This window comes from Macrobrachium nipponense, chromosome 32, assembly GCF_015104395.2.
Source record: "Macrobrachium nipponense isolate FS-2020 chromosome 32, ASM1510439v2, whole genome shotgun sequence".
NCBI classification, from domain to species: Eukaryota; Metazoa; Arthropoda; class Malacostraca; order Decapoda; family Palaemonidae; genus Macrobrachium; species Macrobrachium nipponense.
Genome location: NC_061094.1, coordinates 19,493,820 through 19,520,113, shown reverse-complemented (window position 1 = coordinate 19,520,113; position 26,294 = coordinate 19,493,820). Strand labels below are relative to the sequence as shown.

Sequence of the window (26,294 nt, the reverse complement as noted above, 5' to 3'; positions counted from 1 at the left end):
GCTTCTCTTTCTTCCACTCGCGCACTCGCTTCACTTGGCAGACATCAGGGTTCGAAACCCGTCTAATTCAATTGATTATAGAATTACGCCAAAGGCCAAGCACTGGAACCTATGAGGTCATTCAGCACTGGAACGGAAATTGACTGAAAAGTTTGGAAGGTGTAACAGGAGGAAAACCTCGCAGTTGCACTATGAGACAATTGTTAGGAGAGGATGGAAGGTAAGGAAGAAAGTGAATTTGAACAGAATTACACAGAAAGGAACGAAAGGGGCCGAAAGCACGCTGCAAAGAACCTTAAGTGATGCCTACACTGTCCCCGCTTGAGGTGCACTGACGGCACTACCCCACTACCGGGTCGAACTCCCTCTAGGCTGGGATTTTAAGGTATGCTCTCTCGGTCTCTGCTGATCTCGGCCATAGATTCTACTACACGAGGACCTTGTCGGCGGTTGAGGATTACAACTAGGATGGGGAAGATTAGGAAAAAAAGGACTTGAATGATCACTTCTACATCACTAAATGTTCCACACTACCAATCTTCACCGGACGAGATATACATCAATTCGATTTACAATACATTCTCTCTCTCAGAGATCAATAATCCATAAATATTAAGCCGCTATTCCCTGGATGACGCATCAACAATCTACAAAACCTCATAACCACTTAGAAAGAGAAAGCATACAACAGTGTACGAGTCAGTGCAATATCTATGAATTGATATTTCTCTCCATCGCTGGGATAACTGCAGCGGTCTTCTAAAAAAAAAAAAAAAAAAAAAATGAGAACACTAAGGGCGAGGGACGAGACAGAACAATTGGAAGAGAACGAGAACGAGAGATTTATTGTTCTCAGAAACCCTGGGGTTGTTTTTAGCCTCAAGAGTTTGATGCAATATCAAGAATCACGTTTGTAGCATCAAGCAAATTTAATTGATACCTCCGCCTTACCCACACTATCAAAGCAAAAACGTTGGTAAGCAAAATGTGCTCAACTGAATAACTTGCCGAGAGATATCTTTGATAAATACACACACACGCACATATATATACATATATATATGTGTGTGTGGTGTGTATGATTCTCGTTTTCAGTAGAATCATAGACAAAATGAACTTCAGCTATGCTTTGAAAGACAAGATGGGACCCATCAATCTCATTTTCTAACCGTGATCTGAAAAGACCACACAGAAACTTTCAAAAACCAATAATGCAAAAAATGACCATATTCTTAAAGCCCGAGAGATCTTTAGAATAAATGACAACAAGGCATCTGATGCTATAAAAAGATGCCTGTTAATATGTTGACTGATGTGGGTGGGGACCATGTTGCTTTGAAGTCTGGCCCATTCAATTATTCCAGAGCTGCTCAGATAAATTCTGTCGTTTCTCAACTTTCTCAACCGACTCCAGAAATCGAATGGAATCTTTTTTTACCCCCAACACCTCAACATCCACAAATTTTCTCTCTGTTATGCTGAAGTCGACGGAGCAGGCACTTTCATAACTTCAGCTACCCTAAAATCAGTTCTGAGAAGAGTGAGCGGGATTTGTATTTAAATGAAACGCCGTCTCTCTTAAGAGATGAAACGACAGAGCTAATAATCTCCGTATATAATAGGTCACAATGTGTATCCAATTTTTTTCTTTTCTGGGTGCAACGACGATCGTCTGTGGATAACGCTGTTCTTACCCGTGGCGCCTTCCAACCTCGGATCAGAATGAATGTATTTTGCTCCAAGATTTGGGACGGTGCGCAACGTCTTTAAAGTCGGGATTTTCCATCACGACCCCCTTTCATATTACCTTCATTTATTGAATTGAAACGAATGCATAAATAGCACTCAAGACAAAGGAAAAAATAAAGTGAGCCTTAGGATATTCTGACTTAACGAAGAGATTAGAAAAAGGCTCTTGACAAATTTTAAATTATTTAAAAACACCTTTCATCAAAGGCATCTAAATAATAACAACCATAATCAAGAAATAACAAATTATTCAAAGCACATATAGGAAAACAACGATTAAATCTCTCTCTCTCTCTCTCTCTCTCTCTCTCTCTCTCTCTCTCTCTCTCTCTCTCTCTCTCTCTCTCTCTCTCTCAAATAAACAACAGTGTGATTACAGGGCGTGCGACTCTGGTTGTTTTATATTTGGACATATTTCCAAACTGAGAAGGAAAGTAAAATTCAATACTTTCGATATTTTGTAAAACAGACCTTGACACAATAAAACCGTCGCAGTGTTCAGCCTCAAGTTGGATATTTTCCTTTACATACTTTCCAAAACATCCATTCCATGCTAAAACTTTATGAGACGTCACGTGCAAGAAACAACAATAACAACCGTACTTAACAAGAAAAAGTTGTATGAAAGTTACTGGAATTTGTTGAGATGCTTGGTATATGTTTCTGCCAGATCGAAGTAACAATAAAATTTTAAGTGAGAAAACAAACAATTTATCATCTTCGATAAAGTTTGATCTCTTGACACTATATATGCATTCATTCTTGGCACCAAAATTATCAGTTTTCTTACGGAAAAACATAATCTCATGTGATCATTCACATCAACCATCGCTATTGCAAATCTTAAGTTTCTGGGCAATAAAAAATCTCAGGTTTAACTATAACCTACTCCTTGGCATCTCTGAAGTAGAACACACACACACACACTCTCTCTCTCTTTCTCTCTCTCATAAGTCAGTCCCGCCGCTGACACAATTTTAATCTCGAATCAAATCTGGGTAACTAGAAAGATAACAATTGACTCCCCCTTCCCTCAGCCCCTCCACCTCCTCCGTCGTGGACCCTTGACACATCGACTCCATCTTCTGATAACCACTGATCCATAAATGTAAACATGATCATTATCAGTTACACGAGAGCTACACTTCGGATTTGAGAGCCTTGATTCACTTATATGTTATCCGGTAACGAATATATATATATATATATATATATATATTATATATATATATATATATATATATATATATATATATATATATATATATGTGTGTGTGTGTGTGTGTGTGTGTGTGTGTGTGTGTGTGTGTAATGTGTGAGTGCGCGTTAAAAGGAAAGACAGAATGAGACATACAATTAAGGGCATAGAAACACACACAATATGAAACGTGTATATTAAGGCACACGGCACTTACGTATAGCAGGAGCAATGACGATCTCCTAAGAGAGTCCGGCAAATGGTCATCGGAAGCGAAATGAAGGAGAAGACACTCGACTTAAAAGGTACTGTTACAAAGGCCAAACAAACCAGGTAATCTGACCAAGTACTTCTCTCAGTAAGTGGTAACATGAGTCACGAGGACCGCGCCAGACAAGATGAACCTAATGAGACACAAAAACCTTTGATCAATATTCTAGTAGTCAGATTCTGATAACAAATGAACTGTTATCATAATTTTTTAACTCTCTGCTGTGTATCCATGAAACTTTTATAAGCTGAATCTGTCAACAGTCATAGTTGACCGTATCTGCCATCAATTCCGTACGGCCCATTTTTCTGACCCCTTTAGATGTCTAATTCTGCACATGACTCACTCTGTTAAAATGAAATACCGCACGATGGCTGCTATGAAGCACATTTATTCACAACGACTAACAGCAGCATATGGGAAACAAACCAACTTAACGATGAACTTCCTCTTGAAAGCGCAAAGTCTCCCTTGTAAACTACGTTTCTTGCGACGTGTTACGTCAAACGCTTTCGGGTACTTTCCGAGCCAAAGAAAATTTGAAGACGCATCAATATAAAAAGCTGTTGACCACTTGAAATCTCACGGCCTATCTGAGAAGACACTAAGTCTAACTCCAACAAAACAATCGCATGTCGCCTAGTCTAAACCCATTTTACCTTACAGGCAAATCAACTCTAGTCGAATAGCTGCGAAATAAGTTTCAAAGTACATCGGACAAGCTACAAGATAACCATTCTGCCTATCTTCTTATCTATTTACCTCCCTTCAATACGCAAATATTATGGTCAGGGAGATGGAGATGAAATGTTATTATAAATAAATATTATCTGTGGTAGGGGTCTTGCTGGCAACACAAAATGTCACGAGGGATCGACGATTGTGGTTCTCTGGTTATCATTATTATTTTTATTTCTGGAAAACAGCTACCACTGTGGAAGCCGACTTTACAATAATCTATTTATCTTTAACAAGAGAATCAAGAGGAAATATCCCCAATGAGCAATGTTGGCCAAGAAAAGAAGGCATCCTGAAATCTGGGTAACATAGAACAATATTACCCCATTGCTTGATTTATTTTTTATCAGTGCTGCATGGTAAATCAAGGCTTACTGTCGTTTCCTTGGCACCCCTTTTCTTCTTGTGCCTTTTATTTTGATAAGGCTTTTCCTCACTCACCAGTACGAAACTTACTTCTAACTTAGACACCACTTCTTTTGGTTCTTCGGGGAGTGCGTGATCAAGATGAAGCTACCCAAAATCGTCACTGGGAAACAAATCCTCGGCAGTGACTATAAAATACCTCCTGGCTTCGCAATTTTACGGCCGTACTTCTCATGAGAGATCTTCCAGAGCTCTCAGGTTTCCTCAGATTAAACAAAAACACCTGCTTTAGCTCGTGTCAATGTTCTGTTACCACATCTCACAGTAAGTTCTCTCAAGTGTTGATACTTCAGGTTACCTCCGATTAAAATGCGGTTTAACAGGGGCCTGCTATGGTGGGTGATAGAACTTTTCAAATTGTATTTGCGGAACTTGTTAATTATACAACAAAACAACTCATTTAGGCTACACACACTTAATATATATTTAATATAAGATATATATATATATATTATTATATATATATATAATATATATATATACACTCCTTTACTAGTATATAAGTATACACTTAGGGTGTATTCATGAGACTTAAATGGTGGTCCGTTAACAATTCCTTTCTTACCCTGTGAACAATGACCTTACAATATATAGTGATGAGGAGAAGACCTCATTTTCAGTGTTGGCTCAGAAACGAAGACATCCTGAACACTAACAAAGTGAAACTGAGGGTTTAATTTAATTCAAATTGAGTGTAATGAATACAGACAATACATGTATCAGTAATTATTAAGACAAATGTAATTCTAATGACAGATGAAATATGAAAAAAAAGCACTAACAGAAAGTCTTCAAACAACTTAAAACAAACCAAATCTTCACTTCTTAGCTTCTTTAGAACAATATTCACTTCTGTCACGATAACAAAAGCATAGGTTTTGCCAACACATTGGCTTGCAGTTAATTCAAAATTCTGGTAGTAAGGAGATACGTTACTTGAATCACTGGCGTTCAATGGGATATTCATTACATCAGTCATGTCAATGTGGTGCCAGCCTGCTCAGGTGACAAAATGAAAACGGGTCAAATAGGATATCAAGTGCGAAAAGCAAAGCGAGAACGAGCAGAAGACTGCGCATTCACATTACAATCACTCTACGATTGGACAACTACCTGCAAATCCAACTTAAAGATAAAATCAAAAGGTACAATTAATTTAATCTAAATACGCAATAAATTAGACTGGATCGAAAGTATCTTCAAAGTCCAAGAAATCTAAGTCATTTACAATGGAGACGGTGGCACTCATCATCACCCTACGTCTTTTGCAAGAAGGGCCTACGTTTAGCTTTTGTCGCAAACCTAATCTACAGAATACCAATGACACTTCTGCCATGTTAACCATCACCCAAGGTGGGAGCTACCAATAGAAAAAAAATCCTTTAAATATCTAGATATGGAGTCCCGTATCCTGTACCCTGTCACATGATGCAAACCACCATCGTTGCACTGTTTAAACTTCATGTTATTCAACAAAACTACTTTCTTTGCAACAAGCGATTAAAATACATTCGGTTAAAGACCGCGCTTTGCTGGGAGGATACGTTATGGCTTTCCAGAAACATACATGTTCTATATGCTGTGCTTGAGTATTACCTATTTATAGCTTCTTGTAACGTTTTTTGGTATTTCGATTCCTCAGGCTTCCTACTAATTGTACCAACATTTTCATGTGATCAACATACAAACACAAAAGTAAGGAGTAGAGAGACTGCCACCCAACTAAGACAGATGAGGAGATATCAGAAAGCAGGTAGACAGGACATGAGAAAATTAAATATCATAAGTGACCAAAGCAGGGCCAGTTTATTGGATCTATCATGCTTCTCGTTATAGAAACTGGTCAAAGGTTAGGAAAATCAATGTTTATGATAATACCTATTTCCAAAAGTTACCTATAATATCTGGACACCCATCATCGTAATGAGAGCGTCAAAGGGCCGATACTCTAAAGACTATACATTCCCAGAGATGACTCCATGATCCTATTAGAGACCTTCATCTCCAATTAAAGCTTTCCAAATGTTCAATTGTTGTTGGCATTCTTGAGTTCCAAATGCTTTCTCCACGAACCTTTTGTTAATGATCGACTAGCGCCACTTGAACCATAATAACAATCTTTTGGTATATCCTCTCTTTTACGATTGTCTTTACTGGCCTCCTGTTTACGTAGATTCAGTCGGTCCAAATTTGCCAGCAAATCTTAAATGTTCTAGGGAAACAACCATTCCACCTTTTTCATCCTGGAATGCTGAGTAAAGTCCTCACATAAACGGAATCTACCATGAAGCAAACGGGGTCATATGTTGTGGCTAATAAAAACATACTATTTTCATTAAAAATACTGCTAATATATAGACATATCGACAAAATATTGAACACTATTTAATTCAGATGCCATGAAAACAATAAATTATCATTTCTTTATTATAAAATGCTATCAGCAATAGGTTAATTGTCTAATCATGTCCATTTCTAATAAATTCAGCATCAGGTAGCAAACAAGAGATCAAAAGTGAAAATCCCCTAACAAACTCAACCTCTGTCGACAATCCGACGCCTTACCTTGGGAGGTAGTCCATTAGGAGGTAATCCAAGGTTAATTTAACAACAGCACTAATCACCAATAATTCGCGTTATCAAGGCCTCTGGCTGCTTGAAATTTTATACCCAAAAGCGAAACACAGATATTTATAAATGGATTTTCATTTCCTGACACTCACATCATGATTTAACTTTAGAATAAGTTGAGGAAGTCTATTTCATCTAGAAAAACACCACTGATTAAAATGTAACTTTTCAATTCACTCTTCCAAAAATCAAGATTACAAACAGCCAGGGTTCTCCGCCTTTCCCTGTGGGATTCCACGTAGGTAAAATCGTGTAGATGCTGCAAAAGCTTTCCTTTTCAATATATATTTCTTGTATATTTAAACTGCAGTGTTGTTAGCAGCCTGAGATAACTATGACAGACGCGCGCACTCCTCCTTCTTCCACCAAAGTCTCTCCATCTCTGAGGCAAAACTTGTTTCCAGGGTGGCAGGGTCCCCAAGATCCCCCAACTCGATTCTTACTTCTTACCTCGAGGCATCGCCTGGGCCTTGGGAACACCACTGCACAATCTCTTCCCAATGATTCTATTTTGCGGACGTTAATAACATCTTCCGATACATGCTTATGCTTTACTTTGATTTAGTGTTAACTATTCTATATATCTTTCAGTGGGAACAACCGTATTACTGATGTCATAAGACTAAGACCACTTTCATCTTCTCCAACATTGACCACTTCTTATACCCAGCTCTGACAAACATAGCAGGGGAGGAAATGGAGGTAATCTGTCTAGCTCAGGTACGCTCAGGTTCATAGCGACGGGGGAAAGTGGAATCACTCATTAAAATAGTTTACTTGCGTTATACTTTATTATCAAATGTCACAGATAGTGAAGCTATAAAGTTAATTAATTCCTAGAAATGTACAAGAGGCTATCAATGGGTTCGAAGACAATATTTATCACCCTGCCGCAATATGAAATTTTTCGATTACGTATATATATATATATATATATATATATATATATATATATATATATATATACATGGGTAGGTAGATAAATAGATAGATATATCATAAAGCCGCTACCACACTAGAGATGGTTTTATAGAAAACAAGCAGTTGTAAATACTAATTCAAAGGTGAAACCCTGTGCAGCAAACCTCCAACTACCATACTGCTAACCAGAAGCGCGTCGACACTCTTCATTCTCTTGAAGTAACCAAACCACCTGAGGAACATTCTGAGTCCTCTCTTCACCTGAGCTAACGTTTTAAACGGATTCTAAAAAAGCTTCGTCTTAATAACTTTACACACATTCTTTCCGGGAAGCCCCCCCCTCCCCCCCAACTCCCTTAAGTTATCAGGAATAAGGTTGATAGCCCTATGGCTTTTATTTTATTTATTTTTTTTTTTTTTGCCCTGGTTGCGTCCAACAATATCGTCAATGTTTTTATTAACAGAGCGTGGTGCCCCAATACTCGTTTCATCCAACATTCGAACTTGGATCCTATTGCTTGGTAGGCAGGCAGTAAGTAATGTCCCTTTTTCGTGATCCGAGCACAGGTCCAGTAACTATTGTCTTATATATATATATATATATATATATATATATATATAATATATATATATATATATATATATATATATATATATATATACATATACATACATATATATATAACGGTGTGTATGTGTATGAAATAAAGATAGATGTTACAGCTCGTGGTAAAAGACTTGCCTTGAATTTCCAAGGTCCTTGGTTCATTCCTGGCTTGCCACCTACCATTAGTTGAGCTTCCATCAACTGGTATCGATAAAAATAAAGAAAAAAGAAAAACAGGCATCCCCTTGAAAGGCTCTGACCTCCTGATGAGACGCTCCATTGAAGGGGAACAAGGCATATATATGAATATGTATACATCGAGCTACAATGTCCTTAAATATCTAATTCGCTCTACCTCGGAATTAATATATTTTCATATATGCTTAACCGAAGGGGAATTTTTTACACGATAATAGATTTGCCTGGCCCCGTGCCGCGAACCCAAGAAGACATTCAAATCCAGGAACGTCAGTGAACCTTTTACCACGGTAATGTGAAATGACTTATGAATATGTATACACACACACACACACACACAACACACACACACACACACACACACACACACATATATATATAATATATATATATATATATATATATATATATATATATAGAGAGAGAGAGAGAGAGAGAGAGAGAGAGAGAGAGAGAGAATGCATGTGTACTCTTAAAATTATATTCTATTTGCGGACAGTCAATTAAAAAGCGCAAAACCCGTCGCTAATGAAATAAGTTAATTTACATTCACATCTGAAGCTATGACAAGCCGTCTACACCTTCTACCTTCTAGACACCACAAACGAAAGGAGAAAAATGCCAATGTTCCAAAGCAAAGCAGATTATAATCAGTAATCAAGTTTGATCGTTGCATCACAAATTCTGCGACTACGTGTTCTTGCATAGTAAACACTTCACGACTTTTGAAGGCAAGTGTACATTCGTGTCAAGAGTGAATTATTAACCAAACACTAAAACATATATTCACCCACAGATACACACACACACACACGCGCGCGCGCACACACACACACACACACACACACACACACACACACACACACACACACATATATATATATATTATATATATATATATATATATATATATTTATATATGTGTGTGTGCGTGTGTGTGTGTGTGTGAGTGAGTGTGTGTGCGCGTGTATGTAAGTATACATGTATATATAAGAAGTAAGCGTAAGCCTATAAGCGTAAATACCTATGAACATAAGTTTTTATGATGCACTTTCACGAGAGAGAGAGAGAGAGAGAGAGAGAGAGAGAGAGAGAGAGAGAGAGAGAGACAAATAAAGACTATCAGGTTCAGGAACACCTGAGAAATTAAAAGCTGGGAAAAGAGTGGATGGAAGGTAGAATCTTGGGTAGTATTCCCATCTTGTAAGAATCGCTTAAGAACTCCTCTCAGAACAAAAGGAACAGGACGTACTTCCTATTACAGAATGACTGAACGAAAACTGAAACTAAGCTTAAATCATAATTCCATCCACGTTAATTGATTTAGCAACTTATTATGGAAATCACTTGACCAACTGTTATAAAGATAAGTCATTGATCTTAATATTAAAAATCTGCGTTTATGTATGCATCATCATCATTAATAATAGTTGAGAAAATGTAAACAATTCATAAGAAAAAAAATGCATTTTAATATTACTTTATATAGTGGATCATGCACAAGACTGACCCAACATCAGTAATAATAATCCACTCAGCCAAAACAATCATTGATCGCTACAACAGTCAAACAGAAAATAAAATTAAATTATATTCTTCTGCACTGAATAATTAGTGAAATTTTTAAAATTAAGCTATTCAGCAATAATACATATGGCTAACACCACCTGTCTAGCAGTTTATTAGCTCACCTGACTGACTCCTTCCCAAAACAAAATAGAAGTCTCAAGCTGGATGCTTATCAAACAATAGCAGCTACCAACAACAGCCCTCCATAAAAAATAAAAAATCCACACTGACACATTATCTGTAATTCCTTGATAAGAGTGGAAATATTTCCCCAATTTCAATAATCAAGCCTAGCTACATGAACTCTATACATGCACCTGTCACTTAGGTCACAAGTGGGAGTCGGCCACAGCATAGTCATGCAAGATTAAATATCACCCTTTTCCATCACTTTTCTAGAAGTGCCATCCAACCAGGCCTTGAGAAATGGGAGTCAGTTATACCACACTCTCCTCCGCAGAAACGAAAAGGGTCAAAGTAAAGTTTCGCCTTCTTTCGCTACGTCCTTCCCTGACCCTACACAGGTGCGATAAGGTCACACAGCGGGTGAGAAAATTGGTCCCAAGGGTGTTTTGGCAGAATCGGTTTGGTCCGGCTAATTATATCCTCAGAAGAGGATTTGGGTTCTTTGTATCCTGCACCTAACAGCAATTCTCTTGTTCCCGTATGGAAGAATTAAAATGGGAACTTCTGCATGGCAAGGTTTGCGAGAGGCATCTAACATTAACATTAGGCATTTCGTTTTACAATGACTTTCATTCGAAAATGAGTAAAAATACATAGATAACATTACAAATGACCGTGATTGCAATCCAGTGATATCCAGTGATATTACCCAAATCATGAAAACTAAATCATATTAGTTTCTTACTGATCAGTATAATTTTTCCTGAAAAAGTAAAACGACGAGCTGTCCACTATGTTGGAGGTCTGCTTAGAATGATCGTTATACTAAAAGTCTTTTGCATTTATTAACTGAAGGTAAGGTAAATGATATGGGTAAAGGAAACAAATCTAGCATGGACGGCCCCACATTGGCTCTCGGAAATGTTTCAAGGTACGCATCTGCCTTGCAATCATTGACAGAAAAGGTTCACGAAAATCAAAGCAATTATACAAGACGATAATTGTCTATAGTTTTGCCATATGTTACTGCAAACACAAGGGTTGCAAAATATTTAGCGGTGCCCCCCCTATATCAGGAACAGCTCAAATGATCTCGTACCTAGCAGGGAATTATTGCATCAAAGGTTACACTACGGGAAAAAAAGGCAAAACGATTGACGGGAAAAGAAAAAAAACCGAAGTTATGGAAGCCTGACCAAACTTTGTTTTGTCACAAAAGAGAGAAGTGTAATACATAAGGAACTACATACAATACTGGTCATCGCAAGTCGGCTTAATAACACCACTCGTCGAACATAGCCTAGAGGGAACGGTGGCAAACCCATAGACATACCTGACCGAAGCGCACCTGTACGACAACATGGTCCATTACTGCTATATGACAGTGACCTCTCGAATACCTTCCGAATGGGCCCACGAAGTGTGCATTCTCTCTCTCTCTCTCTCTCTCTCTCTCTCTCTCTCTCTCTCTCTCTCTCTCTGTGCTTATATGGGGGTCCTATGACAATGGATTTCTGTGAACTAAATACTACTGACGCCGTTCTCTGAAGGTGTATGTAAGAAAAAGAAGAAAATTAGGTCATTCATCAATACGTCCATGAACAGACGGGCGAAGGAGCAAATTTGGGGAGTTCTCTTAATTATCATGAGTTGAAGAAGTAGTACCTTCCGGAGTGTACAGTCATACTAGCATATTATACTCATATGAGCAACGATTTAAACACCTCCACTTAAAAATATTACCCTAACATTCACGATCACATATGAATAATCTTTCTCTCTCCCAGAAAAATTTAATATTTCGAGTAAACTTCATTGATTCAGGAGGAAGACAAGCAAAGAAAAGTAGGATAATTGCTGAGAATGAGAAACAAAAAGGAGTAACTAAATGACATAACTGAAGGATATAACAAGCACCTTTTAAAAATCCTTATACTATATTACAAGTTTATTCCTTGATATGTATACAGAGCTCATGTCTTACAATAGTACTACTGACTTTCGGGAGACACTCCGTTGCCAGAGTAATATGAACCTACTGCTTAGATTGACGTTACATAAGTCGTCCAAGAAGGAATTGTTACAAAATTCTGTGAGTCGTACATTCTGAGCATTGAGGCGATCTTAAGAGGCTGTAAGCAAGTTGTCTGGATCTGGGATCTAGCTCTCTGTAGCTGCTGAGTTCCCCGTGGGGCGAACCATGCCCCTCATTATACCTGGTGCGCACCTCGGCCCTATCACGCAAACTTCGTTCTTAGCCACGGAGTCGATCTGACGTGAGAACAATAAATGGAGAAAGCAAACAAGCGATGCGTTGGGGGTTGATTTCTTATCGGCACTTAACGCACTGAAGTTTATGCTGGATGGGGCACTGGATAACAGCCAGTATAATTGCTTCCACGTAAAAGAGCCTTGGGGTGCCCTCCGCATTTCTCGCTAAGGCCGATTTCTTTATTTGGTTGGAGCGGAAGGTTTGAATTCTAATGTGAACATTTATGACAGATGGGCGAAAGCAGTCTAAAACAAAATTAAAGCATAACGCAAATGTGATTACTTAACATTTTGAGACACTGTTTCATTTATCTTCCCGAAAGATCTTAAGCTCCAGAAGTTAATTTACTTTTCAACGATTACTATAATTATGGAAAAATAAATGCCGAATTACATTAATATTTTACCCCATAACGCACAGGTTTCATATATATATATATATATATATATATATATATATATATATATATATATATATATATATATATATATATTATAATTTAACCGGCAATGTTTCAAATTGTCACTGAGTTGGATGAAGGATTTAAACAACTTGACCAAGCACTTTTACATTCTTCCACTTGAGGAGGTAGTATACGTGCATGTAGGGGAAACCGAACGCGTTGGTCAAATTCATATTTTAATTTCTTACCCAGCTTAAAGTATTTATATATATATATATATATATAATATATATATATATATATATATATATATATATATATGCATGTATAATGTTACATCGCCTTACGACAAAACCTACAATATTTTTTTTGAAAATAATTGATGAAAAAGAAAAACAATATGGAAGCAACACAACAACAAACGCAGGAATGAAGCTCAAGACACTCGGCCTTCAACAGCACATTCACAAACCTTTAAAAGGGAAGAACACCGGTCACATCCAAAAACAATGCTCTTTAGATTCATTGCACCGACGTCAGGGTGGCAATCTGTTGGTTCCAGCAGGATATTTGCCTCAGGTTCCGACAGAACGCAACGGAAAATGAGTTGCAAAGAAGGTGAGAAACCGAATAAGAGCCCCGTTAAATATGAACATGTGACACCTTAACCCGGTGGGGTGGAAATGGCTGGAATTCCAAACCCGAGCTTGGAGAAGAGATGTGTTCGTGAGATGGGGATGTTCTCCCTCCCTCCCTCCCTCCCATGGGCTTCTCACAAAAAGAGGCACAAAAACAAACACACATAGACGAGCAAAACTGGGAGCGAAGGATACGCTTAAAGAGAGAGACACTAAAATAAAAACGTGTAAAAATCGAGAATAAAATAAAACTATTGTAGAGAGAGAGAGAGAGAGAGAGAGAGAGAGAGAGAGAGAGAGAGAGAGAGAGAGAGAGAGTTTAATTAAGCATGATCAAAACGACCAGGTCAAAAACTATGGCACTCCAAAGAGTGACCCTCCAAATAAAAAAGTACCAATAAGACTTACTTAAAATGAATAGAATAAGATTTGGTAAACTGTCTTACACCTTCGGTGGGCAAAAACAAAGAAATCCATCACAGAAACAAACAAAGCAATGCACTAACATTCACCGAGAAGAAATGGCTGAAAAGCCCTTTGAAATGTAAATGTATCTTGTTCTTATCTTAAGCAGCATTGTCAGCTGAACATATGAAGAAACTATAAATTTCTTCCATGACAACTTTTGCGATATAGGCTACGCAATACTTGAAAATGGAGAACACTCACGGAGTTAAACCAACTCATTTTACATTTAGAAAATTGCAAGATGAAGTTACATGTGAAATTCTAAATACAAATACAAACACACACACATACACGTGTATACATACATACATACAATACATATATATATATATAGAATATATATATTATATATATATATATATATATAATATATATATATATACACGGACACGAGGTATAAATCCGGACCGTTTTCATCTAAATAATTACATATTCTGGTGATTTCATAAATGTGTATAGTATATATGTATTGCATATACAAACACACACGCACACACACTATACTATACATATACTATATATATATACATATATATATATATATTATATATATATATGTAGTATATATATATAAATATACACAATCGCAAACAGCCTTTTAACAAACTCTATTATACAGGCGTGCGTTTGCAAAATACTGTATTCATCATATATAACATGAATCATTGGCCAAGCAAATAAAAAAAATAAAAGTAGGTAAGAAAAAATTAGTAATGAACATTATACATTTAGATAGACAATCAAGCCATGGAAATACTAAGGTATATCCCTACGATAATTAATTCACTCAAATTCTTGAAAACGTGCTGGCTTTTGGCACACACATACCTTAACGGACAGTACATACAAAGAGAGAGAGAGAGAGAGAGAGAGAGAGAGAGAGAGAGAGAGAGAGAGAGAGAGAGAGAGAGTGGAACGACCAGTACTTGCTCAGGTCTGTGAGTCATTATCATGCTAATCCTACAGCGATGTGGAATCCATGTTGGCGATTACCAAAATGTGCAGGGCACGTCACGATCCAGCGATCCCCGCGCCTAGTAATGATCAGCGTATGGTTCTTGTGCCGAAGATCAATTGCCTAGGTAATGGAAGGCTCTCGCCGGGATATATGAAGTAGCCTTCAAAAAAGCCGACGGAAAGGAGTTTTATTTGATCACAGTAACTAGTTTCACCACCAGACAAAAATGGCAAAAGAGCAACATTTTCAAATTTCAGAATTTCTGAAGTGTTTGTTGTTCAATATCCTCTAACTGCGTGACACACTCCATACTTCACGGCAAATATTCATACCCAACTTTCTCTTGCATAATATTAACTAAAGCGTCTTAATCTTTATTACATAACGAAACACACTTAAAGAGTACTTGTTTTGGCATCCATGATCTTCTGTTGCATAAGAAAATGAACTAAAGTTATCGATTATTATAAAAAAGTTATCCAACATCTGAATGACTATTTAGATAGAGCATATGCCTCACATCTAAACAATATTCTCTCACCAACAACCCAGAACGAACAGAATCAAGAAGGGCTGCGGATCTTTTAAGGCAGATACGCCATCCTTTCACTGTGCCTCGATAAATAATCACCGAAAGCCTATGACGGGCAGATTGACATTAAATATTCGTCTACATTTTCGTTTCAAATTTTCCACGTAATAGGTCTCTCACCTCTTCCTTACAACAAACGAGCTAGACTCTCCCTGTTTCGCCTGCTTCGGCCCCGTACCACAGAAAACTATCAACAACTACCGATTCTGAAATAAAAAAGATATCAAGAAGAACATTCCGCTGCCACCATCCAGACGCGGCAACACTGAAAGGCTGCCCAAGAGCCCCTAAGAGGGTCAAGACACAATGAAATCTTCATTGAATAGTAAATATGAAAATAGGAAGCAAATAGACCATTAAGATAACAAACAGACCATTCCTATGCTTATGCCAAGATGCCCGGCATGTCATTACCATACTCTTCAAAGAGTTACTCAATGGTTTTATTCAGACGGTTTGGGAAGGCGAGAAAATAATGGGTGCCCTTGGCAGCCTCTATTTTTTTTTTCTTTTTTCAAAACTGAATCACAACGAGAGCCAAAATACTGAAGGAAAAAGATAAAATACACAATATATATTTATAGTAGAACCGGAAATACGGAACAGTAGCGTGAAATCTCCCATCACACTAATCTAGGAAAAACAATAACATGCAGAAATAATAACAATAACTGAGGCATAACTAATGAAGCCATAAACACACACAAATAAATATTCTCTCTCTCTCTCTCTCTACAGGCCAGATCCCTAAAATGGGGTGGTTAAAAAAAGAAGATAGCGATCACTGACACCTGCATACTTCAACTGCTAAATCGTGAACGAGCCTCTTGTGCAGAAGTCTTCCACATCAGCCACTTCCTACACCGACATGGTCTTCCTTACTGCTTCCTCCTACGGCTTCCGAGCTGCACACTCTTTCCACTAACTTACCATCCTTCATTCTTTCCCCATGATTGAACCCTCTCACAGCACTGATCAACCCTTTCTACCAATTTTGAGTATATCCACATTTCTTTCCTTTCCATTGTTCTTACAGCACATGCACCATGCATGGAATTCATATCTGCTGCTTCAAACTTGTCTTTTCTTTCGTTCATTTTCAACACGAATACTTCACTTCCACTACCGAGAGTTCCCTCAGGAATTCTTTCACTCATTCCCAGCATAGGATACACAGATGCTTAAGTATCCACTAGTATTCTGTACACACCTTGCTACCTTCCTTGCTTCACCCCTTCCTTCATCCTATCATCATCTGATATATTCATTCTAAAATATCTATACGAATCTGCTGTTTCCATTCTTCAAACATCCAAATTAACATAGACCCTCTACTTTCTTCTCTTGGAAGCACTGTCCAACTCTGCCAAATGTCTCTTCTCTGCGCCTGCTCCCAACTATCTCCAATCAAACATCCCGCATGCAATTCATTAAAAAAAAAAATCATCCCATACCTTTGTGCTGTCCTTTTGTCAAACTTCTTATATCACTCCACCCACGAAGATATTACTTAAACGTGTCTTATCCTCTTGTCTCAGCCCTATTTGGGCACCAAACGAGTCACTCTCCCAATTCCAAATTCTGATATATTGCTCGCTTTTATCATTATACTTTCTATTGCTCTTAACAAATTATCTTCTCCCACTAAAGCCAATTTTGACTATTGACCGAACCAATGAATTAGATACCTGGTAGTTGAACGACTACGAGAAACCATAATCGGAAGGTTATCACGGTCTGGGACCAACGGCCTTAAGGGAAAAAGGTATACACAAACACACATATATACATATAAATGTGTGTGTAATATATATATATATATTATATATATATATATATATATATATATATATAATTATCAGTAGTTAAAATAAATTACAAAATGGAGTGAGACCTGAAAAAATATGCTGTATGAAAGAAAATCACAGAAAGGCACTGACAGAAAGTAAAATTCTCATGAACATTTTTATAAGATGACTTTAATATGCAATAAGGTTTCCGAAAAGCCGAATGCCCAAATGAGGAAAAAGAGAAAAACGGAGAAAAGGAAATATCAAATGAACAAGAATGGTGCAAAATCAATGCACAATTTCGTCTTTTCATCTATCTAGCTATATACCCATCATAAGCCCAGACAAAGGGGATTATGAGTATTAATAATATCGATCTTACCGCCAGGAGGAGCAGCCCAACAGTGGAAGAAGTGAAAGTCTTCTGGTACTGGGTAGTATGACGTCGCACAGCCTGAATGTAGCACGTAATAGTTCTTGGGGGTAAAGGCATGAAGTTTTAAATTAAGATTCCTTATGAATCCGAACTTGGAAGATGGCAGAACCGGATGCCCTAGGGCGAGAGTTTGAACCATGATACCCATTACTGAGCAAAAGTAGTATTTCGAGCAATACTGCCTTGTTTCATCAGTGGTGCAACATGCTATAGGAAACATGAAGCTCGATTATCCTTAACTCGGGATATAACAAATCCTTAAACATGTTTCCATAGACATTACGTATATTTGCAAAGGATATAAAATGACAGCTTTGCGTCCAAGGGAGCTCAAGTACTGTCAAGTGTTCAAAATAATGAAGCAGTGTTCCTTATGCCCAGTGAATCAAGAAGCGCTAAAACAGAAATGTGCAATCGAAATCCGACGCTTTGGCTGACTTGTATGTAACCACGAAGGCATTACAAGTGTATAATTGTTTCCTACTAGCTACACAAAATGACTATATTCAGGTGGAAAACCCCAAACGGGACTTCTTTACATCATCAAGGATCTGTTTTCTGACCGTTGAAAAAAGAGCAAATCTAACAAGAAAAAGCTACAGGTGGAAGAGGCAAGGGGGAGGAACGCCCAGTAAACATTGTTTAGCTTCAAATAGCCTATGAAGTAATTCAGCTTGTCTTTAAGGTTGACAAGTTTCCCGTCATTTTCTTGTAGGGGAGGAACAGGATATGCAACATATCAAAAGACGAAGGAGTTTACTTTGATCTGTCGAAGATGAGATTTCCCCCGTAGTCTTGTTTCGGATGATTACCACAATTATGTATAAATGCAAATCTCTGAACTCTGTTTGCTTCCCAGCGACTCTCAGGAAACCTTTGGCAATTCGGCTGGAGACGATGCCGCCGCAGATTACTTTACTTCTTTCGTTTATAAATAAAGAATAAGAATAAACTAAAAACTAATTAAGCATAAAAACTAAAAACCAAATGTTTCAATGTGAAAATATATTGGGTCCCCTTCTGTCAGTGAGTTAACAGTACAAAGTAATACAAAACATAGGGTATAAATATATAGAACCGAGACTTGAATAATGAAAAAGGCAGCGGAAACAATGCTATATAAAAACCAAGACTATAATGAAGCCTTAAAAGAGCGAAAAAAAATTCATGATTTTTGGTAGTTATTCAACTGACGTTGATAAAAAGATGAAAGAGAAAGAAGTCCGACTCCCGCTCACTATCATGTCCCTCTGACTGCATATGGTGAAGATAATAATGAGAATGATTACAACAGATGACGAGCAATCCGATAGCAATAACACATGATTTCAGAATGTCTTCACAGATCAGCTTCATAGCAATTGCAGGCCTATTCTCTGTCCATCTCATCTGTTACTCCTCCGCCAGTGGGACTTTTCTTTCCAATTTTACCCCTTCACACTATATTTATTTTTGTACGTCATCCTTCATTTTCGTCCTTCTCCCATTCCTCTTCCTTAATCGTCCGTTTAAGGAATGAGTCATGTGCTTCCTCTCTGATGACGTCACAGTCACAAGGAGCTCAGCGTCACCGAAATGACTCCTCCGTGGGAAGGTGAGCGGGGAAGGTGGTCGGTCGCTGTTGTGTGGAGGCAGGGGAGACTGAAGGAGAAAAAGAAGTTGAATAAGCTATGGGACTCCTCCCAAGACTCCTACTCCTCGTAACAATCTTCCTCCGAAATCCTGTGTTACTCATCGTGAAAACATTTTCGCTTATTACAGACTGGGCGAACAGGTGCGGCAAGAGTACGTGAGCTCTCCATTTCGCCGATCTGTCGAGAGTTAATTCTGCATTTTAACAGCTTGGAAAACAACAACAACAATACAAGTTACAAATGACAGTATTAGCCCCGTGTCTGTCCAATTGTCTCTTTAACTGGTAAACACATTTAACCACGTGTGCGTGTGTTTACAAGCGTAGCGACGAGCTCTATCCTATCCCACTTAGCCTCGACCCCAAGGGATATGCGTGAAAGAACATCATAAACAAACACGAGCCACTTGTATCATCTTGCTCTTTTCCTTTTAGGATAAAATATCTAAAGACTCATTTTTATTATAAGAAATACCCCCAGAAGTGTCTGCTGCCCCCGAGATCATTCCAGAACCTCTGCGATCGAGGCAGAATTGCTCAGAGACTGAAAGCTCCTCATCTGACAGTGAAGGCCATAGTTGTCATTTATTCTTTTCCTTCACTCCCTCTGTCACCTGGTGAAGCTTTGGTTGTTTAAGTGTTTCTCTTTATATTTCATTTTAACACTTAAATCAGCATATTTACTTTCTAATGTTTATTACTTCTTAACCCATAAATATTTTTCTACTTGGTGAATTTCATCTCTATTTTATTTCTTTATTCACGCTTGTACCTAACCTTGCCAACGTTTTTCCCGAACATCTGAACCCGCTGTCTATTAGCTTTTCATTTATTTATTCTAATTCAACATGATATTTCTATTCACTGGTCCATTAAAATAATTCTGTCAAATCTTCATGACCTATATATTATTCTCTGATTTTCTTCAGTAAATCCACTTCTTTTTTCCTGCTTGACAATCTGCACGTGTTCGGCTGGGAACCGTTCGCCAGGAAGTGAGGACGAAAAGAAGAGGAGAGAAAAAAAAAGGACAATCAATAATACTGAAAAAAAAAGAGGCAAAGGAGGGTTGAGGCGAATATGGATGTGAGGTAGATGTGAGGACAAGTAGGGGAAAAGATAAAAGATAGAAGTGACAGGGAGCCAGGGAGCCACGGCCACCGAAAAGTAAATAGATGAAAGGGAGTAACAGTCGATGGTTTGATATTCAAAGGGAGATTTAGTGATGGCAAGATAAACCTCTCTTACACAAGGGAAACAAGCCCCATCCAACAAGAGCAGGAGGAGGAGAAGGAGGAGGAGGAGGAGGAGGAGGATCCTTGGTCCACGTAATCCTGGAGTGTGAAAAATGGCGTGGGAATTCTCCTTCTGCTTTTGGGAAACCGAAAGGGAATCTTTTCAGTAGGCCCAAGAAGACAGGAAGGTGCTTCAGTCTGCACTATAAGTAACACTTGAACACTGAGAGGAGGCCCAAAAACAACCAATGTCAAATTATGAACCTTTCTGAACTGCTTGCTTTTAAGAACATTTCAGACAGGGATGGAAAAAATTATAATATTCATAACGACGATGATAACGTCAGTGCTACGATCTTCTTCTAGACCTGAAAGCGCCGAACACATCAGACATGCCTAATGCTCTTCCAGAACTGGAAGAATTAAAAAGCACAGGCACTATAATTGTATATCAACAAGGAAAAATACAAATTCTCTACGAAGTAATTTCTTTTCTGGTGATAGCATCAAAACTTCTAACCCAATCGTCGTACATTTTTTGTACATTCAACACTTGCCAAATTCAGGTAAAGCAACATCAAGCAAATCCATGTTTCGCTACATTCTTGGCTACTACAGTCTTTCGTCAAGCCAGGTGGTAAGAAACACCTTAATTGGTTTATTAAAACGAAAAATGTCTCATTGCTCTGTGCACGAAAATAACGGTGCTTACATTTTTTATGTTAATTTCTAATGTTGTTACAGCTTACTTTGTTCTATAATAACAATAATAATAACAATAATAAAAATAACAATAATGAAAATAATAATAATAATATCCGCCGCTTCAAAATACTTCCGTCCCCTCCCGCACCCCACTAAAAATCTTACCACTGACAAATCGCGGGGCCTCTTTTTTTTCTTCTCACGGCTTGAAATCCAACTTGACAAATCTACTTGATACTAATTCCTTTTGAGGCCTTCGATTTCTTTAGTTCCGGAAGATACCGACGACCAACAACGCTTTTTTTTTTTCTTTACACTTTTTCCTCTTACAGAGTCCACAGGTGTTCTGGACCAAATTATGGAAGAGAATGTTTTAAGGAAAAGAAAAATTATATTTTCAATTTCTCAAGTGTAAGTGTTTGATTATGTACTGTATGTACACAATATGCTGCATATTCACATAATATCACGCAGTAAATGTAAAAAGTATGTAAAAATATAAATAAAAAGGTCACAGTAAACTGGTTAAAGAAATGATCAAAAGTAAAGGATGAAAGATTATAACAGTAAAAATTAAATAAGTTCATCGGTCTGTCAAAGAAAAAGGCAGTATACAAAAAATATAAGTCGATAAAAAGAAAAAATGCTCGAAAAAGGCTAGGATATCAAAATGACTTTGATAACGCCAAAATCACTCTTCAGCAACGATACGTTTGAAGAAAATGGTAGTCGCAGCTGAATCAAAGTTTTTAATGCCGATAATATTCCAAATCTATGACAACCTAGCTATCCACCTCCAAAGCCATATATACTATATACTGTTTCGTTTTCTGTAATTAGTCACAGGAGATGCTTTCGTCTTCCCCCCGCTTTCCCTGGCATCGTTTACCCCGGGTTTCACCAAGAGCCATCTCCGCCTTGCCCAGTCCTGAAGGGAGGAGGAAGGGCCTCGAGTAACCGTGTACGGTAACCCGCTGTTTTTGTCCCGTTTCGCATAATTCCTAACTGTCGGCAGGGGGGAAGGAAAGATGGAAGGGTGCTCGCTGGAAGCTTTGATGGAGGAATGAGGGATAGGGAGAAAGGGCAAAGGAGGAAACGAAAGAGTGGAGAGGAAGAAAAGAGAAGAGTAAAGAGGAGGGTAAGAATACTAAGAAAGCGTGGAAAGGAAGAGTAAAGAGGAGTAGAGGCGGAAAAAATAAAGTGCGGGAGTGCGGAAAGGGGGGGAAAGGGAAGTTTAAATGGGGGTGGGGGAATGGTCGATGAATAGGAAGAAACAGGAGGAGTAAAGACGAGGAAAAGAAGATGGACAGAAGTGAAGAGAAGAATAAAGAGGGTGAAAATGCAGATGAACAGAAGGAAATAGAAAAATAAAAATGAGGAAAAGAAAGAAGCACAGAGGGAAAGAGCAGAGTAAAAGGGCGGAAAAGGAAGATGGGCATAAGGAAAGAGAGACAGGAGGAAAAGAAAGTATGGAAAGAAGGAAAGGGAAGTGTAAGAGCGGGGAAAAGAAGAGTGGAGACAAGGAGGAAAGGTCAGGAGAGGAAGAAAAGGAGGACACGAGAAAGGAGGAGACAGGAGTCGGGGAACAGATCACATTACTTAAAGGGTCACTCTCGGTCGATGCGAACATGAAGGGCCTTCTACGTGATCTCCTTTATTGTCAAACGTTCCGTTGTGTGCAAATTTCCATCGTAACGGAAAAATTGAAAGACTTCGCTACTGGAAAAAAGGATGACAGGCCATGCGCACGAATGCGTACAATCGTAGAGATCCTCATACCCCGGAAATCATTACTATGACATGGTTGCTAATATTGCAAATATGAAAATACTTAAGTGTTCCTAAAGTAACCGATGGTGCCTTCCGAAATGATGGTGAAGAAGGTCTTCTGAGCTGCGCTGTTTCTTACACTGCATCCAACCGACTGACAGTTGATAAGAAATTAAGAGACAAAATTAGGACAATATTCTCGTCATCGTTGCCAACAATCACTCACAAAATATCGTCGAATGAAAAAATGAGGTTAATGAGGACAGGCCAAAAGGAACAAACTCAAAGTGAAAGCGGAAGATTGTGTGGTGGGGGGGGGGGGGGAGGTGGGGGGGGGGGGGGGGGGGGGATGAACATCAGAGGTTCCGTGTCCAAAAACCATTAATCTACCAACACTGAAAAAGGAGCCAAGGTACATAGTAGGAGTAGGAGGAAGAAGGTACTATACATAGATATGGCAAGAGAATAAAGCTTTTCAATAGCTATATGGTTAACACACACACCACATACACAGAGAGAGAGAGAGAGAGAGAAGAGAGAGAGAGAGAGAGAGAGAGAAATGACTGACCTGATATAAGAAGCTCTCCACTTAGCTACTGCATTCCAGATCGGAGAGTAAAACTTTTCGTTCACGAATCATTTATAGTATATAGATATATATATAGTATATTCTATATATATATAATATATATAGATATACATTATACATATATATCCTATATATATATATCACGGATGGCCAAGCCAGACGACAGATTAGGCATCCCCAGAGATACATAACCTCCTGTCAAGCAGCTCCGACATATGATTAAATAGCCCACCCAGTAGCCAAAGACATCTCATTACATAAAACGATTTCGATACTCTAATCGTTATCTTCGTTAACAAACACCTGTTGTTATCAACGCCTGATAAAACGTTATCGCTCATCAAATTCTGACTATTTTAATATCTTTTAGAACTATCTCTTTCAAGAAGTATTCCACTATAGATAGTGTTTTTTCTCATGAAATGACGACACTTTATGTGAGTTTCTACAATTAATGTGCGTTCATTTTTTTCTTTCCTACTCGAACAGCAACCTATACGGCATATTGATCATCAGAGAGAGAGAGAGAGAGAGAGAGAGAGAGAGAGAGAGAGAGAGAGAGAGAGAGAGAGATTTCGGATGGGAGTTTCTCATATCTCAGGGGAATAAAAAATCAAAACCATATTATCGTGTAAGATTTCATACTGATGTAACAATGTAACAATACAACGGCAATGCGATATTTTGCAGAATTACAAAAAAAATTATACACAGAATAGGAAAATTCCTAACAGTATTTAACACCAAGTATCTTCACAAAAACGGGTTAGAATTCGTTCTCAGATTACAGAAACTCCTCTTTCATATGATTTTTTTTTTTCTAATCTGATCTAATGTTATCTCATACAGTTCAGAGATTACATGAAATATAACATAATAAATGGAACTTCACAACTACTCAACTATAAAACGTCGACAAAGACGGGAAAAATTAATTCTCTTGCAATATATATACATATATATATATATATATATATATATCCTATATATCTATATATATATATAGATATATATATATATATATATATATATATATTATATAGTATGTATAACTGATTTTACGAATATATGGAACGTGATGAATGTATAAATGAAGGAAATGCCACGTCCAAATGCCTTTGGAAGTGACCTAGCAACCACGTCCGTTGTTTCTACTTTTTCCTTCGTGGGCATTTTTGCCCTTAATATATTATATATAGATATATTATATATATAATATTATATATAATATATATATATATTATATATAAGTATATCATATATATATGTGTGTGTGTATTAAGCATACATATATGTACTTTATGTATGTATGATATATATATGTAAATATATAATGCTTATTCATAAAACATTATTTTCTATTATCATCAATACTATCAGAGAGAGAGAGAGAGAGAGAGAGAGAGAGAGAGAGAGAGATTATTTTTGGGCTTCGAAAGTCGAAAGCAACGTGAAGGAAGGGAGACGGCACGAACCTACAATAGAAAACGGGGTATCCTCATCCTCATAGAAAATGAGGGATCCATCACAACAAATCAGCATCTGGTCATGGCGAAAGTGTAATTACACATACCGGTGCCTCACCAAAACACACACGGGTAACGAATGAGAGAAGAGAGGACTGCACGTTAAAAAATAAAACTGAAGATGCATTAAATACAGTAACGACAATTCCACTACGTAGAAAAAGAGAACTTCTTAAAAAAGTAGAACGAAATCACAGGACGTTACATTACCTTAAGGAAGTCTTCCATTAATGCCAGCTAAAAGCTTGTGCATAAAGGTAGTTATAAACATGATATGATATAGTCGAAGCTTTTAAATGTGCCGGTGGTGGGGAAACATAAATTCCCATCGAAATAATATCTTTCATTGATAGTATTGCCTATGTTCAGGGGCAGTGAATTCCCACAAAACATATACTACGAACCACGACATTCCAAACACAGTACACGAGAAACAAAACATTGAGACCACCCAGCTGTAGACCTCTATCAAGTAAACGTGAGCCATCTAAAGGCAGTGAGTCACGCCAAGAGTTCCTACCATGAAATGGGTAAATTTCGAGAACCCCGTCAACTGCAGCAATTCTTTCATCGCAAGTCAACTTTAGTCGCCAGAACTGACAGTCGTCAGGTTACTACAGGCAGGCTGCAAGCGATACACACTGATTTATTGCGGGAACGTTCCGCTGCAGAGAGAGAGAGAGAGAGAGAGAGAGAGAGAGAGAGAGAGAGAGAGGAATAACACTGTAGAGACGCTCCTGTACATGAGTTGCAAAATCCATGACATATGTGCAGGGCGTGACACGAGAGAGAGAGAGAGAGAGAGAGAGAGAGAGAGAGAGAGAGAGAGAGAATCATGCTTCAGC

The 26,294-nt window shown here is 38.0% G+C and overlaps 1 protein-coding gene across 4 annotated transcripts in view; it reads right to left on the bottom strand.

Annotated features, from left to right (window-relative positions):
* Nucleotides 1–26,294, bottom strand: part of LOC135207253 (epidermal growth factor receptor-like) — a 540,996-nt gene that overhangs the window by 98,952 nt on the left and 415,750 nt on the right. For 2 of the 4 annotated variants that reach the window (XM_064238907.1, XM_064238909.1), the window contains exon 1: nucleotides 6,948–7,423. The exons of the other annotated variants lie outside the window; for them this stretch is intronic. The gene's annotated coding sequence lies outside the window, so the exon portion shown is untranslated. Of the gene's footprint in view, nucleotides 1–6,947; nucleotides 7,424–26,294 lie in introns of those variants that run through there. 4 annotated transcript variants of the gene reach the window in all.